General features: G+C 45.9%; 1 long non-coding RNA gene across 1 annotated transcript in view; it reads right to left on the reverse strand.

Moving 5' to 3' along the window:
* The window catches only part of LOC125774583 (uncharacterized), a 90,049-nt gene that overhangs the window by 58,304 nt on the left and 19,688 nt on the right, over nucleotides 1-12,057 (reverse strand). The window contains exons 4-5 of the long non-coding RNA XR_007421067.1: nucleotides 3,614-3,907; nucleotides 1,685-3,011 (exon numbers count right to left, since the gene is read on the reverse strand). This is a non-coding gene — a long non-coding RNA (uncharacterized LOC125774583). The remainder of the gene's footprint in view (nucleotides 1-1,684; nucleotides 3,012-3,613; nucleotides 3,908-12,057) is intronic.

The raw sequence follows: 12,057 nt of genomic DNA on the forward strand, positions 1-12,057 counted from the left end.
GCACCTTAGCCAAGACACATTAGCCAAGATACATTAGCCAAGACACATTAGCCGAGACACATTAGCCCAGACACCTCAGCCAAGACACATAAGCCAAGACACCTTAGCCAAGACACATTAGCCAAGACACATTAGAAAAGACACATTAGCCAAGACACATTAGCCAAGACACATTAGCCAAGACACCTTAGCCAAGACACATTAGCCAAGACACATTAGCCAAGACACATTAGCCAAGACACATTAGCCAAGACACCTTAGCCAAGACACTTTAGCCAAGACACCTTAGCCAAGACACCTTAGCCAAGACACATAAGCCAAGACACATTAGCCAAGACACATTCGCCAAGACACATTAGCCAAGACACATAAGCCAAGACACATAAGCCAAGACACATTAGCCAAGACACATTGGCCAAGACACATTAGCCAAGACACATTAGCCAAGACACATTAGCCAAGACACATTAGCCAAGACACATTAGCCGAGACACCTTAGCCAAGACACCTTAGCCAAGACACATTAGCCAAGACACATAAGCCAAGACACATTAGCCAAGACACCTTAGCCAAGACACATTAGCCAAGACACATTAGCCAAGACACCTTAGCCAAGACACCTTAGCCAAGACACATTAGCCAAGACACATTAGCCAAGACACCTTAGCCAAGACACTTTAGCCAAGACACATTAGCCAAGACACATTAGCCAAGACACCTTAGCCAAGACACATTAGCCAAGACACATTAGCCAAGACACATTAGCCAAGACACCTTAGCCAAGACACCTTAGCCAAGACACCTTAGCCAAGACACCTTAGCCAAGACACATTAGCCGAGACACCTTAGCCAAGACACATTAGCCAAGACACCTTAGCCAAGACACCTTAGCCAAGACACATTAGCCAAGACACCTTAGCCAAGACACCTTAGCCAAGACACATTAGCCAAGACACCTTAGCCAAGACACCTTAGCCAAGACACTTTAGCCAAGACACATTAGCCAAGACACATTAGCCAAGACACCTTAGCCAAGACACATTAGCCAAGACACATTAGCCAAGACACATTAGCCAAGACACCTTAGCCAAGATACATTAGCCAAGACACCTTAGCCAAGACACATTAGCCAAGACACATTAGCCAAGACACCTTAGCCAAGACACATTAGCCAAGACACCTTAGCCAAGACACCTTAGCCAAGACACCTTAGCCAAGACACATTAGCCAAGACACCTTAGCCAAGACACCTTAGCCAAGACACATTAGCCAAGACACCTTAGCCGAGACACATTAGCCAAGACACATTAGCCAAGACACATTAGCCAAGACACATTAGCCAAGACACCTTAGCCAAGACACCTTAGCCAAGACACCTTAGCCAAGACACCTTAGCCAAGACACCATAGCCAAGACACATTAGCCAAGACACATTAGCCAAGACACATTAGCCAAGACACCTTAGCCAAGACACCTTAGCCAAGACACATTAGCCAAGACACATTAGCCAAGACACCTTAGCCAAGACACCTTAGCCAAGACACATTAGCCAAGACACCTTAGCCGAGACACATTAGCCAAGACACATTAGCCAAGACACATTAGCCAAGACACATTAGCCAAGACACATTAGCCAAGACACCTTAGCCAAGACACCTTAGCCAAGACACATTAGCCAAGACACCTTAGCCAAGACACCTTAGCCAAGACACATTAGCCAAGACACCTTAGCCAAGACACCTTAGCCAAGACACATTAGCCGAGACACATTAGCCAAGACACATTAGCCAAGACACATTAGCCAAGACACATTAGCCAAGACACCTTAGCCAAGACACATTAGCCAAGACACATTAGCCAAGACACCTTAGCCAAGACACCTTAGCAAAACACATTAGCCAAGACACCTTAGCCAAGACACCTTAGCCAAGACACATTAGCCGAGACACATTAGCCGAGACACATTAGCCAAGACACATTAGCCAAGACACATTAGCCAAGACACATTAGCCAAGACACATTAGCCAACACATTAGCCAAGACACATTAGCCAAGACACATTAGCCAAGACACATTAGCCAAGACACATTAGCCAAGACACATTAGCCAAGACACCTTAGCCAAGATACATTAGCCAAGACACCTTAGCCAAGACACATTAGCCAAGACACATTAGCCGAGACACCTTAGCCAAGACACATTAGCCAAGACACCTTAGCCAAGACACCTTAGCCAAGACACATTAGCCAAGACACCTTAGCCAAGACACCTTAGCCAAGACACATTAGCCAAGACACCTTAGCCAAGACACCTTAGCCAAGACACTTTAGCCAAGACACATTAGCCAAGACACATTAGCCAAGACACCTTAGCCAAGACACATTAGCCAAGACACATTAGCCAAGACACATTAGCCAAGACACCTTAGCCAAGACACATTAGCCAAGACACATTAGCCAAGACACATTAGCCAAGACACATTAGCCAAGACACCTTAGCCAAGACACTTTAGCCAAGACACCTTAGCCAAGACACCTTAGCCAAGACACATAAGCCAAGACACATTAGCCAAGACACATTAGCCAAGACACATTAGCCAAGACACATAAGCCAAGACACATAAGCCAAGACACATTAGCCAAGACACATTGGCCAAGACACATTAGCCAAGACACATTAGCCAAGACACATTAGCCAAGACACATTAGCCAAGACACATTAGCCGAGACACCTTAGCCAAGACACCTTAGCCAAGACACATTAGCCAAGACACATAAGCCAAGACACATTAGCCAAGACACCTTAGCCAAGACACATTAGCCAAGACACATTAGCCAAGACACCTTAGCCAAGACACCTTAGCCAAGACACATTAGCCAAGACACATTAGCCAAGACACCTTAGCCAAGACACTTTTGCCAAGACACATTAGCCAAGACACATTAGCCAAGACACCTTAGCCAAGACACATTAGCCAAGACACATTAGACAAGACACATTAGCCAAGACACCTTAGCCAAGACACCTTAGCCAAGACACCTTAGCCAAGACACCTTAGCCAAGACACATTAGCCGAGACACCTTAGCCAAGACACCTTAGCCAAGACACATTAGCCAAGACACCTTAGCCAAGACACCTTAGCCAAGACACTTTAGCCAAGACACATTAGCCAAGACACATTAGCCAAGACACCTTAGCCAAGACACATTAGCCAAGACACATTAGCCAAGACACATTAGCCAAGACACCTTAGCCAAGATACATTAGCCAAGACACCTTAGCCAAGACACATTAGCCAAGACACATTAGCCAAGACACCTTAGCCAAGACACATTAGCCAAGGCACCTTAGCCAAGACACCTTAGCCAAGACACCTTAGCCAAGACACATTAGCCAAGACACCTTAGCCAAGACACCTTAGCCAAGACACATTAGCCAAGACACCTTAGCCGAGACACATTAGCCAAGACACATTAGCCAAGACACATTAGCCAAGACACATTAGCCAAGACACCTTAGCCAAGACACCTTAGCCAAGACACCTTAGCCAAGACACCTTAGCCAAGACACCATAGCCAAGACACATTAGCCAAGACACATTAGCCAAGACACATTAGCCAAGACACCTTAGCCAAGACACCTTAGCCAAGACACCTTAGCCAAGACACATTAGCCAAGACACATTAGCCAAGACACCTTAGCCAAGACACCTTAGCCAAGACACATTAGCCAAGACACCTTAGCCGAGACACATTAGCCAAGACACATTAGCCAAGACACATTAGCCAAGACACATTAGCCAAGACACATTAGCCAAGACACCTTAGCCAAGACACCTTAGCCAAGACACATTAGCCAAGACACCTTAGCCAAGACACCTTAGCCAAGACACCTTAGCCAAGACACCTTAGCCAAGACACCTTAGCCAAGACACATTAGCCGAGACACATTAGCCAAGACACATTAGCCAAGACACATTAACCAAGACACATTAGCCAAGACACCTTAGCCAAGACACATTAGCCAAGACACATTAGCCAAGACACCTTAGCCAAGACACCTTAGCAAAACACATTAGCCAAGACACCTTAGCCAAGACACCTTAGCCAAGACACATTAGCCGAGACACATTAGCCAAGACACATTAGCCAAGACACATTAGCCAACACATTAGCCAAGACACATTAGCCAAGACACATTAGCCAAGACACATTAGCCAAGACACATTAGCCAAGACACATTAGCCAAGACACCTTAGCCAAGATACATTAGCCAAGACACCTTAGCCAAGACACATTAGCCAAGACACATTAGCCGAGACACCTTAGCCAAGACACATTAGCCAAGACACCTTAGCCAAGACACCTTAGCCAAGACACATTAGCCAAGACACCTTAGCCAAGACACCTTAGCCAAGACACATTAGCCAAGACACCTTAGCCAAGACACCTTAGCCAAGACACTTTAGCCAAGACACATTAGCCAAGACACATTAGCCAAGACACCTTAGCCAAGACACATTAGCCAAGACACATTAGCCAAGACACATTAGCCAAGACACCTTAGCCAAGACACATTAGCCAAGACACATTAGCCAAGACACATTAGCCAAGACACATTAGCCAAGACACCTTAGCCAAGACACTTTAGCCAAGACACCTTAGCCAAGACACCTTAGCCAAGACACATAAGCCAAGACACATTAGCCAAGACACATTAGCCAAGACACATTAGCCAAGACACATAAGCCAAGACACATAAGCCAAGACACATTAGCCAAGACACATTAGCCAAGACACATTAGCCAATACACATTAGCCGAGACACCTTAGCCAAGACACCTTAGCCAAGACACATTAGCCAAGACACATAAGCCAAGACACATTAGCCAAGACACCTTAGCCAAGACACATTAGCCAAGACACATTAGCCAAGACACCTTAGCCAAGACACCTTAGCCAAGACACATTAGCCAAGACACATTAGCCAAGACACCTTAGCCAAGACACTTTTGCCAAGACACATTAGCCAAGACACATTAGCCAAGACACCTTAGCCAAGACACATTAGCCAAGACACATTAGACAAGACACATTAGCCAAGACACCTTAGCCAAGACACCTTAGCCAAGACACCTTAGCCAAGACACCTTAGCCAAGACACATTAGCCGAGACACCTTAGCCAAGACACCTTAGCCAAGACACATTAGCCAAGACACCTTAGCCAAGACACCTTAGCCAAGACACTTTAGCCAAGACACATTAGCCAAGACACATTAGCCAAGACACCTTAGCCAAGACACATTAGCCAAGACACATTAGCCAAGACACATTAGCCAAGACACCTTAGCCAAGATACATTAGCCAAGACACCTTAGCCAAGACACATTAGCCAAGACACATTAGCCAAGACACCTTAGCCAAGACACATTAGCCAAGGCACCTTAGCCAAGACACCTTAGCCAAGACACCTTAGCCAAGACACATTAGCCAAGACACCTTAGCCAAGACACCTTAGCCAAGACACATTAGCCAAGACACCTTAGCCGAGACACATTAGCCAAGACACATTAGCCAAGACACATTAGCCAAGACACATTAGCCAAGACACCTTAGCCAAGACACCTTAGCCAAGACACCTTAGCCAAGACACCTTAGCCAAGACACCATAGCCAAGACACATTAGCCAAGACACATTAGCCAAGACACATTAGCCAAGACACCTTAGCCAAGACACCTTAGCCAAGACACCTTAGCCAAGACACATTAGCCAAGACACATTAGCCAAGACACCTTAGCCAAGACACCTTAGCCAAGACACATTAGCCAAGACACCTTAGCCGAGACACATTAGCCAAGACACATTAGCCAAGACACATTAGCCAAGACACATTAGCCAAGACACATTAGCCAAGACACCTTAGCCAAGACACCTTAGCCAAGACACATTAGCCAAGACACCTTAGCCAAGACACCTTAGCCAAGACACATTAGCCAAGACACCTTAGCCAAGACACCTTAGCCAAGACACATTAGCCGAGACACATTAGCCAAGACACATTAGCCAAGACACATTAACCAAGACACATTAGCCAAGACACCTTAGCCAAGACACATTAGCCAAGACACATTAGCCAAGACACCTTAGCCAAGACACCTTAGCAAAACACATTAGCCAAGACACCTTAGCCAAGACACCTTAGCCAAGACACATTAGCCGAGACACAATAGCCGAGACACATTAGCCAAGACACATTAGCCAAGACACATTAGCCAAGACACATTAGCCAAGACACATTAGCCAACACATTAGCCAAGACACATTAGCCAAGACACATTAGCCAAGACACATTAGCCAAGACACATTAGCCAAGACACATTAGCCAAGACACCTTAGCCAAGATACATTAGCCAAGACACCTTAGCCAAGACACATTAGCCAAGACACATTAGCCGAGACACCTTAGCCAAGACACATTAGCCAAGACACCTTAGCCAAGACACCTTAGCCAAGACACATTAGCCAAGACACCTTAGCCAAGACACCTTAGCCAAGACACATTAGCCAAGACACCTTAGCCAAGACACCTTAGCCAAGACACTTTAGCCAAGACACATTAGCCAAGACACATTAGCCAAGACACCTTAGCCAAGACACATTAGCCAAGACACATTAGCCAAGACACATTAGCCAAGACACCTTAGCCAAGATACATTAGCCAAGACACCTTAGCCAAGACACATTAGCCAAGACACATTAGCCAAGACACCTTAGCCAAGACACATTAGCCAAGACACCTTAGCCAAGACACCTTAGCCAAGACACCTTAGCCAAGACACATTAGCCAAGACACCTTAGCCAAGACACCTTAGCCAAGACACATTAGCCAAGACACCTTAGCCGAGACACATTAGCCAAGACACATTAGCCAAGACACATTAGCCAAGACACATTAGCCAAGACACCTTAGCCAAGACACCTTAGCCAAGACACCTTAGCCAAGACACCTTAGCCAAGACACCATAGCCAAGACACATTAGCCAAGACACATTAGCCAAGACACATTAGCCAAGACACATTAGCCAAGACACCTTAGCCAAGACACATTAGCCAAGACACCTTAGCCAAGACACATTAGCCAAGACACATTAGCCGAGACACATTAGCCAAGACACATTAGCCGAGACACCTTAGCCAAGACACCTTAGCCAAGACACATTAGCCAAGACACATTAGCCAAGACACATTAGCCAAGACACCTTAGCCGAGACACATTAGCCGAGACACATTAGCCAAGACACATTAGCCAAGACACATTAGCCAAGACACATTAGCCAAGACACCTTAGCCAAGACACCTTAGCCAAGACACATTAGCCGAGACACATTAGCCAAGACACATTAGCCAAGACACATTAGCCAAGACACATTAGCCAAGACACCTTAGCCAAGACACATTAGCCAAGACACATTAGCCAAGACACCTTAGCCAAGACACCTTAGCAAAACACATTAGCCAAGACACCTTAGCCAAGACACCTTAGCCAAGACACATTAGCCAAGAAACCTTAGCCAAGACACCTTAGCCAAGACACATTAGCCGAGACACATTAGCCAAGACACATTAGCCAAGACACATTAGCCAAGACACATTAGCCAAGACACCTTAGCCAAGACACATTAGCCAAGACACATTAGCCAAGACACCTTAGCCAAGACACCTTAGCAAAACACATTAGCCAAGACACCTTAGCCAAGACACCTTAGCCAAGACACATTAGCCGAGACACATTAGCCGAGACACATTAGCCAAGACACATTAGCCAAGACACATTAGCCAAGACACATTAGCCAAGACACATTAGCCAACACATTAGCCAAGACACATTAGCCAAGACACCTTAGCCAAGACACATTAGCCAAGACACATTAGCCAAGACACCTTAGCCAAGACACCTTAGCCAAGACACATTAGCCAAGACACCTTAGCCAAGACACCTTAGCCAAGACACTTTAGCCAAGACACATTAGCCAAGACACATTAGCCAAGACACCATAGCCAAGACACATTAGCCAAGACACCTTAGCCAAGACACATTAGCCAAGACACCTTAGCCGAGACACATTAGCCAAGACACATTAGCCGAGACACCTTAGCCAAGACACCTTAGCCAAGACACATTAGCCAAGACACATTAGCCAAGACACATTAGCCAAGACACCTTAGCCGAGACACATTAGCCGAGACACATTAGCCAAGACACATTAGCCAAGACACATTAGCCAAGACACATTAGCCAAGACACCTTAGCCAAGACACCTTAGCCAAGACACATTAGCCGAGACACATTAGCCAAGACACATTAGCCAAGACACATTAGCCAAGACACATTAGCCAAGACACCTTAGCCAAGACACATTAGCCAAGACACATTAGCCAAGACACCTTAGCCAAGACACCTTAGCAAAACACATTAGCCAAGACACCTTAGCCAAGACACCTTAGCCAAGACACATTAGCCGAGACACATTAGCCGAGACACATTAGCCAAGACACATTAGCCAAGACACATTAGCCAAGACACATTAGCCAAGACACATTAGCCAACACATTAGCCAAGACACATTAGCCAAGACACATTAGCCAAGACACATTAGCCGAGACACCTTAGCCAAGACACATTAGCCAAGACACCTTAGCCAAGACACCTTAGCCAAGACACATTAGCCAAGACACCTTAGCCAAGACACCTTAGCCAAGACACATTAGCCAAGACACCTTAGCCAAGACACCTTAGCCAAGACACTTTAGCCAAGACACATTAGCCAAGACACATTAGCCAAGACACCTTAGCCAAGACACATTAGCCAAGACACATTAGCCAAGACACATTAGCCAAGACACCTTAGCCAAGATACATTAGCCAAGACACCTTAGCCAAGACACATTAGCCAAGACACATTAGCCAAGACACCTTAGCCAAGACACATTAGCCAAGACACCTTAGCCAAGACACCTTAGCCAAGACACCTTAGCCAAGACACATTAGCCAAGACACATTAGCCAAGACACCTTAGCCAAGACACCTTAGCCAAGACACATTAGCCAAGACACCTTAGCCGAGACACATTAGCCAAGACACATTAGCCAAGACACATTAGCCAAGACACATTAGCCAAGACACCTTAGCCAAGACACCTTAGCCAAGACACCTTAGCCAAGACACCTTAGCCAAGACACCATAGCCAAGACACATTAGCCAAGACACATTAGCCAAGACACATTAGCCAAGACACATTAGCCAAGACACATTAGCCAAGACACCTTAGCCAAGACACATTAGCCAAGACACCTTAGCCAAGACACATTAGCCAAGACACATTAGCCAAGACACCTTAGCCAAGACACATTAGCCGAGACACCTTAGCCAAGACACCTTAGCCAAGACACATTAGCCAAGACACATTAGCCAAGACACATTAGCCAAGACACCTTAGCCGAGACACATTAGCCGAGACACATTAGCCAAGACACATTAGCCAAGACACATTAGCCAAGACACATTAGCCAAGACACCTTAGCCAAGACACCTTAGCCAAGACACATTAGCCGAGACACATTAGCCAAGACACATTAGCCAAGACACATTAGCCAAGACACATTAGCCAAGACACCTTAGCCAAGACACATTAGCCAAGACACATTAGCCAAGACACCTTAGCCAAGACACCTTAGCAAAACACATTAGCCAAGACACCTTAGCCAAGACACCTTAGCCAAGACACATTAGCCGAGACACATTAGCCGAGACACATTAGCCAAGACACATTAGCCAAGACACATTAGCCAAGACACATTAGCCAAGACACATTAGCCAAGACACATTAGCCAAGACACATTAGCCAAGACACATTAGCCAAGACACATTAGCCGAGACACATTAGCCAAGACACCTTAGCCAAGACACATTAGCCAAGACACATTAGCCAAGACACATTAGCCAAGACACCTTAGCCAAGACACATTAGCCAAGACACCTTAGCCAAGACACCTTAGCCAAGACACATTAGCCAAGACACATTAGCCAAGACACATTAGCCAAGACACCTTAGCCAAGACACCTTAGCCAAGACACCTTAGCCAAGACACCTTAGCCAAGACACCATAGCCAAGACACATTAGCCAAGACACATTAGCCAAGACACATTAGCCAAGACACATTAGCCAAGACACATTAGCCAAGACACCTTAGCCAAGACACATTAGCCAAGACACCTTAGCCAAGACACATTAGCCAAGACACATTAGCCAAGACACCTTAGCCAAGACACATTAGCCAAGACACCTTAGCCAAGACACCTTAGCCAAGACACATTAGCCAAGACACCTTAGCCAAGACACCTTAGCCAAGACACTTTAGCCAAGACACATTAGCCAAGACACATTAGCCAAGACACCTTAGCCAAGACACATTAGCCAAGACACATTAGCCAAGACACATTAGCCAAGACACCTTAGCCAAGATACATTAGCCAAGACACCTTAGCCAAGACACATTAGCCAAGACACATTAGCCAAGACACCTTAGCCAAGACACATTAGCCAAGACACCTTAGCCAAGACACCTTAGCCAAGACACCTTAGCCAAGACACATTAGCCAAGACACATTAGCCAAGACACCTTAGCCAAGACACCTTAGCCAAGACACATTAGCCAAGACACCTTAGCCGAGACACATTAGCCAAGACACATTAGCCAAGACACATTAGCCAAGACACATTAGCCAAGACACCTTAGCCAAGACACCTTAGCCAAGACACCTTAGCCAAGACACCTTAGCCAAGACACCATAGCCAAGACACATTAGCCAAGACACATTAGCCAAGACACATTAGCCAAGACACATTAGCCAAGACACATTAGCCAAGACACCTTAGCCAAGACACATTAGCCAAGACACCTTAGCCAAGACACATTAGCCAAGACACATTAGCCAAGACACCTTAGCCAAGACACATTAGCCGAGACACCTTAGCCAAGACACATTAGCCAAGACACATTAGCCAAGACACCTTAGCCAAGACACTTTAGCCAAGACACCTTAGCCAAGACACCTTAGCCAAGACACATTAGCCGAGACACATTAGCCAAGACACATTAGCCAAGACACATTAGCCAAGACACATTAGCCAAGACACATTAGCCAAGACACATTAGCCAAGACACATTAGCCAAGACACATTAGCCGAGACACATTAGCCAAGACACCTTAGCCAAGACACATTAGCCGAGACACATTAGCCAAGACACATTAGCCAAGACACATTAGCCAAGACACCTTAGCCAAGACACATTAGCCAAGACACCTTAGCCAAGACACCTTAGCCAAGACACATTAGCCAAGACACATTAGCCAAGACACATTAGCCAAGACACCTTAGCCAAGACACCTTAGCCAAGACACATTAGCCAAGACACATTAGCCAAGACACATTAGCCAAGACACCTTAGCCAAGACATATTAGCCAAGACACATTAGCCAAGACACATTAGCCAAGACACCTTAGCCAAGACACATTAGCCAAGACACCTTAGCCAAGACACATTAGCCAAGACACATTAGCCAAGACACCTTAGCCAAGACACATTAGCCAAGACACCTTAGCCAAGACACCTTAGCCAAGACACATTAGCCAAGACACCTTAGCCAAGACACCTTAGCCAAGACACTTTAGCCAAGACACATTAGCCAAGACACATTAGCCAAGACACCTTAGCCAAGACACATTAGCCAAGACACATTAGCCAAGACACATTAGCCAAGACACCTTAGCCAAGATACATTAGCCAAGACACCTTAGCCAAGACACATTAGCCAAGACACATTAGCCAAGACACCTTAGCCAAGACACATTAGCCAAGACACCTTAGCCAAGACACCTTAGCCAAGACACCTTAGCCAAGACACATTAGCCAAGACACATTAGCCAAGACACCTTAGCCAAGACACCTTAGCCAAGACACATTAGCCAAGACACCTTAGCCGAGACACAT

Source organism: Anopheles funestus, unplaced genomic scaffold, assembly GCF_943734845.2.
Source record: "Anopheles funestus unplaced genomic scaffold, idAnoFuneDA-416_04 scaffold_34_ctg1, whole genome shotgun sequence".
NCBI classification, from domain to species: domain Eukaryota; kingdom Metazoa; phylum Arthropoda; class Insecta; order Diptera; family Culicidae; genus Anopheles; species Anopheles funestus.